Raw genomic sequence first — 6469 nt, 5'->3', positions numbered from 1 at the left:
ATCTATGACCTTAGAACAGTGCTTTCCTCCCCGCCCCGACCAGGGCTCCGGCAGCCGAAGACCTCCAGGAGCAGCCACCACCATGCTGAGACCACTCTTCGCACACATGAAGGTACTGGCAGAGGGACAAAGCCACGCGGGTTCCGGGGCCGAGACCTCCAAGCCTACTCGAATTGGAGTCGAGCATCTTCCACCCAGATCCTCCAAATTCCAGTAGGCGGGGGTCACACCCACCACCTGGCCCCCTGGCGCCGTGTAATCCCATCAGTGGCCAAGACTCAGAGACTATAAAATCCAGATCCCGGACGAGAACAGTGCAGTCTTCTGCCCCCGCGCCTGGGTGTTCCTTCCCGGAGCCCCTTGGAGGGGAGCGGGTTGAGCTTTCCTCCCCGCCCTGACCAGGGCTCCGGCAGCCGAAGACCTCCAGGAGCAGCCACCACCATGCTGAGACCACTCTCCACACACATGAAGGTACTGGCAGAGGGACAAAGCCACACGGGTTCGGGGCCGAGACCTCCAAGCCTACTCGAATTGGAGTCGAGCATCTTCCACCCCGATCCTCCAAATTCCAGTAGGCGGGGGTCACACCCACCACCTGGCCCCCTGGCGCCGTGTAATCCCATCAGTGGCCAAGACTCAGAGACTATAAAATCCAGATCCCGGACGAGAACAGTGCAGTCTTCTGCCCCCGCACCTGGGTGTTCCTTCCCGGAGCCCCTTGGAGGGGAGCGGGTTGAGCTTTCCTCCCCGCCCCGACCAGGGCTCCGGGAGCAGCCACCACCATGCTGAGACCACTCTCCGCACACATGAAGGTACTGGCAGAGGGACAAAGCCACGCGGGTTCCGGGGCCGAGACCTCCAAGCCTACTCGAATTGGAGTCGAGCATCTTCCACCCAGATCCTCCAAATTCCAGTAGGAGGGGGTCACACCCACCACCTGGCCCCCTGGCGCCGTGTAATCCCATCAGCGGCCAAGACTCAGACTATAAAATCCAGATCCCGGACGAGAACAGTGCAGTCTTCTGCCCCCGCGCCTGGGTGTTCCTTCCCGGAGCCCCTTGGAGGGGAGCGGGTTGAGCTTTCCTCCCCGCCCTGACCAGGGCTCCGGCAGCCGAAGACCTCCAGGAGCAGCCACCACCATGCTGAGACCACTCTCCGCACACATGAAGGTACTGGCAGAGGGACAAAGCCACGCGGGTTCCGGGGCCGAGACCTCCAAGCCTACTCGAATTGGAGTCGAGCATCTTCCACCCAGATCCTCCAAATTCCAGTAGACGGGGGTCACACCCACCACCTGGCCCCCTGGCGCCGTGTAATCCCATCAGTGGCCAAGACTCAGAGACTATAAAATCCAGATCCCGGACGAGAACAGTGCAGTCTTCTGCCCCCGCACCTGGGTGTTCCTTCCCGGAGCCCCTTGGAGGGGAGCGGGTTGAGCTTTCCTCCCCGCCCCGACCAGGGCTCCGGCAGCCGAAGACCTCCAGGAGCAGCCACCACCATTCTGAGACCACTCTCCGCACACATGAAGGTACTGGCAGAGGGACAAAGCCACGCGGGTTCCGGGGCCGAGACCTCCAAGCCTACTCGAATTGGAGTCGAGCATCTTCCACCCAGATCCTCCAAATTCCAGTAGGCGGGGGTCACACCCACCACCTGGCCCCCTGGCGCCGTGTAATCCCATCAGCGGCCAAGACTCAGAGACTATAAAATCCAGATCCCGGACGAGAACAGTGCAGTCTTCTGCCCCCGCACCTGGGTGTTCCTTCCCGGAGCCCCTTGGAGGGGAGCGGGTTGAGCTTTCCTCCCCGCCCCGACCAGGGCTCCGGCAGCCGAAGACCTCCAGGAGCAGCCACCACCATGCTGAGACCACTCTCCGCACACATGAAGGTACTGGCAGAGGGACAAAGCCACGCGGGTTCCGGGGCCGAGATCTCCAAGCCTACTCGAATTGGAGTCGAGCATCTTCCACCCCGATCCTCCAAATTCCAGTAGGCAGGGGTCACACCCACCACCTGGCCCCCTGGCGCCGTGTAATCCCATCAGTGGCCAAGACTCAGAGACTATAAAATCTAGATCCTGGAACCGTGCGGCCGCATTTGCGGCCGCGCGACATCTTATCAGAACTTTTTTTTTTTATGACATCTTATTGTCTCATTCCTACTTTGGACAAACTTGCAGACTATGGAATGTAGCCTGCCCATAGAGGAGAGTCTGGCAAACTCCCCGTGGCGTACCAAATATGCCAAATACCAGTAACAATGATGGGTCTCATTCTCCTAAAGAGCCTTGAATATAATCTCAGGGCTAGGATGAAAGAGACGTTACTGGGGCCTGCTCGAGGCAATCGACGAATAGACAGTGCCTAGTAGGAATGTTACATAAATACATAAATATTACTTTCTATTTTCCAAACTACCTGTGACGTTAATTTAAAAAAAAATCTTATTCTCTTGGGTCTTGTTCTCTTTTTACTTTATTATATGAGAGCATTATAATAGAGCATTTATTATATGAGAGCATATACTAAATGGGCAGGAGCGATAGTACAGCAGATAGGGTACTTAATGGGCAGGAGCGATAGTACAGCAGATAGGGTACTTAATGGGCAGGAGCAATAGTACAGCAGATAGGGTACTTTCCTAGCACATGGCCAACCTGGGTTCAATCCCGAGCATCCAATATTGTTCCCCGATCCCTGACAGGTGTAATTCCTGAGTGCAGAGCCAGGAGTTACCCCTGAGCGTCACTGGGTGTGGCCCCCAAACCAATATATACATACACGCGCGTGTGTGTGTGTAGTATATAGCACTTGAAATTGATTAGGGGCCAGTGAGATGATACAGCAGATAAGGCACTTGCCTTGCATGCAACTGACTCAAGCCCAATCCAAGATACCACATGTGTTTTCCAGCCCTGCCAGGAGTGATCCTTGAACTCAGAGCCAATTGTAAGCTCTGAGCACCACCATATGTGTCTACCAAATTAAAAAAGATTTTTAGATAAAATTGATGGGTTGGAGAGATGGTTTTAGGGCTAGGGTGGATCCTTTGCATGTGGGATCCTTTGATTGATCCCCACGGGTGTAAAATCAATGAAAAAAAGGCTGAACTTTTTACCTGGTCTTTCCTTGTCTCTCACACAGAGAGAGCAGTGTTTGCTTTCAGGAATGCCTGAGGAAAGAAAATCCAGAATACGGACTCCTGAGGCACAGAAATCTTTCTAGAAAAAGGTCCAAGGAAGCCAGAGATTTTTCACAAACCCATGGGCTCTAAATGCAGGGAGACAGAGGTGTGGGGGGTGACTGAGGAGAAGACATTCTGTGGGGGGAAAGAAATAGATGTCTGTGCCTTTGCTTCTTGCTCTGCTTCTTCAGCCCATGGGTGTCAGAACCCATTGAGTGTAGACACAATTTCTGAGGTCTGCAGGGGAGAGAACCTCTGTGGGCCTGAGTGGTGCATATGCTGCATATTCCCAAGAAAGGCCCATTATCATCCCTCCAGAGGCCCTAGGGACCGAATTATATGAGCTGTGTGAGATGCTGTGTTATGATGCCACTGATACACCAAGATTAGTACAGCACATTTGATGGGGTGTAAGGAGAATACAACCAATCTTGATAATATATATATAATATAATATATATAATATATGTGCTGGTGTGATAACACAGCGGGTAGGGCGTTTGCCTTGCACACAGCCAACATGGCCGACCTGAGTTCGATTCCTCTGCCCCTCTTGGAGAGCCTGGCAAGCTACCGAGAGTATCTCACCCACAGGGCAAAGCCTGGCAAGCTACCCGTGACGTATTCGTTATGCCAAACACAGTCACAAGTCTCACAATGTTACTGGGCCCGCTCGAGCAAATCGATGAACAACGGGAGGACAGTGACAGTGATAATATATATGTACAACCCCATATATATGTATATATATATTAGCACGAGACTCAAAACTTTAACAACATGTTTATGATCTCTAATAAGGGGTCTTAATGGCTCTGAGATGAGATGCAACAATTTTAGCACACTCTCCTCTCAGGAAACCTTTTTGGATTATTTTAATCAATCATTCATAACAAGCAATACAAAATAATTTATTTAACATCTGCATTTGGGGCAGGCTTGGATGGTGGTAGTAGGAAGGTGTAATGGTGGTGAGATAGATGTTGAAATATTGAAAGTAATCAATTACTGTGGACAACTCTTTAAAAATAAGATTATATATATGTATATATATATAGCGGGCTGGAGCGATAGCACAGCGGGTAGGGCGTTCGCCTTACAAGCGGCCAACATGGCCGACCCGAGTTCGATTCCTCCGCCCCTCTCGGAGAGCCCGGCAAGCTACCGAGAGTATTCGATATGCCAGACACAGTAACAACAAAGTCTCCAATGGAGACGTTACTGGGCCCGCTCGAGCAAATCGACGATCAACGGGAGGGCCTTTACCTTTACCTTTATATATAGCTAAGAGATGCAGTGTCTGCAGGCTTCTGGCCTCCAGTTCTGGTGGACCAATGTCCACCTAGATCTGGCTACAGATCTGCTGGCCCTGGAAACCTGATCCTGTCCTTCGATATTGCTTTTTTCTTTCCTTTTTTTTTTTTTAAGCCAAGTAGTTGCCTGTTAGTTTTTTTTAATTACAAAGCTATACTGTGAACTGGAAGAGAGAGGGAGAAAAATCTTCACATTCCTGGGATCTTCCTAAATCACTTTTATCTTCTTTTTTTAAAAATTTTTTTTAATTTTTATTTTTTTTATTAGTGAAACACCATGAGGTACAGTTGTAGATATACAATTTTTTGTGCTTGGGTTTCGATTGTACAATGATCAGATACCCATCCCTCCACCAGTGCCCATTTTCCACCACCATGGATAATATCCCCCCCACCCCCATCCCCCCATCCCCCCTGCCTCTGTGGCAGGGCAATCCCCTGTGTTCTTTCTCTCGTTTTGGGTGTTGTGGTCTGCAAAAGAGGCATTGAGTGGCAAACATGTTCAGTCCATAGTCGACTTTCGACATGCAAAAATATGGAACGCTTCACGAATTTGCGTGTCATCCTTGCGCAGGGGCCATGCTAATCTTCTCTGTATCGTTCCAATTTTAGTATATGTGCTGCCGAAGTGCGCACTTATCTTCTTTTTAACACTTCCAAATTGTCAGTGATCAGGGGCCGGAGAACCATGGGTAAGGGATTAGCCTGGTACACGGCCAACCCAGATTTGATCCCTAGTCATGGGACACTTGCTGATATTGGAATTCTTTGATTCCTACTGGAGTAAATTATTATATTCCTCTCGCAAATGCCATTCTGTTAAAGAGAGAATTGGTGATTGACATTTTCTGGGTGAGCCTCTGGGTCAGCTTGCTCTAAAATCCTTGGTTTAAACAGGCTGGCACACTCCTTCCAACACCCTTGGAAAATCCAAAGAACTTTCTCCTTTTTAAAAATTTTTTATTTATTTATTTCGAATACCCATCCTTCCACCAGTGCCCATTTCCCACCACCACGGATCCCAGTATCCCTCCCACCCCCCATTCCCCCCCTATCTCACCCTGCCTCTGTGACAGGGCATTCCCTTCTGTTCTTTCACTCCTTTTGGGTGTTGTGGTTTGCAAAAGAGTTAAGCCTGATTTTTTTTCCATTGATCACTTTTTATATAAGAAGATGTCACGCGGCCGCGTAAGAGGCTGCGCGGTTTGGAAAACATGTCCTGGTACCCGCATGCCAGAGCTATGCTTGTAGAGGCTCATGGTCACCAGGGTTCCATTTGGAGAAGGCGGATGCAGCACCTGCCCCATCTGGGACCTCCCGGTGATATTGGCTCTGTTTGGGACCTGGAGCATTCTCCGGGAGCTGTGGGGCCCTCCAGCCGGTTTTCTTCTTTGTTGCTGTGTCTCTTTCTCCTTTTTTAACTGCACTTCAGACACTGCTTGGGTGGAAGGAAGATTTGGTTTTGTTTGTTTGTTTAGTTTTGGGGCCACACTTGGTGATGGTCAGGGACCTACTCTTAGCTCTGTGCTCAGAAATTGCTCTTAGTGATGCTCAGACTGGGGGGTAGGGAGGTAATATCATATGGGGTGCCAGGGATTGAACCCAGGTGGGCCATGTGCAAGGTAAATGACCTCCCTGCTGTACTCTTGCTTCCACCTTCCTCTATCTATTGAGACTGGTAGGGTGACCCCCTCACTGTCCCAGGCTCCCTGGTAATTATCAAAAGCCTCTACCAGAGCTCAGGCCTAGGAGAAAGGAGAGGCCATTTGAGGTGTAAGATTTCCAGGAAGAGCTTTTTTGCTCTGCTGGTGAAAAAGGAAGCAATGAGGCTCCCTTCTTGTGACCAGGGCAATGAGACTGAGCTGCTAAGTTTATGTCAGTTCACAAGCTCTTTAGGCAATGAAGCTGTTTTGGCGGTGCTCAGTGTTTATTCCTGACTCTGTGCTCAGAGATCACTCCTGGTGGGCTCAGGGG

At 50.5% G+C, this 6469-nt stretch overlaps 1 non-coding gene across 1 annotated transcript; it reads right to left on the bottom strand.

Annotated features, from left to right (window-relative positions):
* Positions 1–5024: 5024 nt before the first annotated feature.
* On the bottom strand, positions 5025–5131 carry LOC130044631 (U6 spliceosomal RNA). Its single transcript, XR_008795466.1, has one exon. It is a non-coding gene; the product is annotated as a U6 spliceosomal RNA (small nuclear RNA).
* Positions 5132–6469: the final 1338 nt, after the last annotated feature.

This window comes from Sorex fumeus, unplaced genomic scaffold (assembly GCF_029834395.1).
Source record: "Sorex fumeus unplaced genomic scaffold, SorFum_2.1 ptg000122l, whole genome shotgun sequence".
Taxonomy (NCBI): Eukaryota; Metazoa; Chordata; class Mammalia; order Eulipotyphla; family Soricidae; genus Sorex; species Sorex fumeus.
Note: the sequence above shows the minus strand (reverse complement) of the source record. Positions and strands in the feature narration are given on the sequence as shown.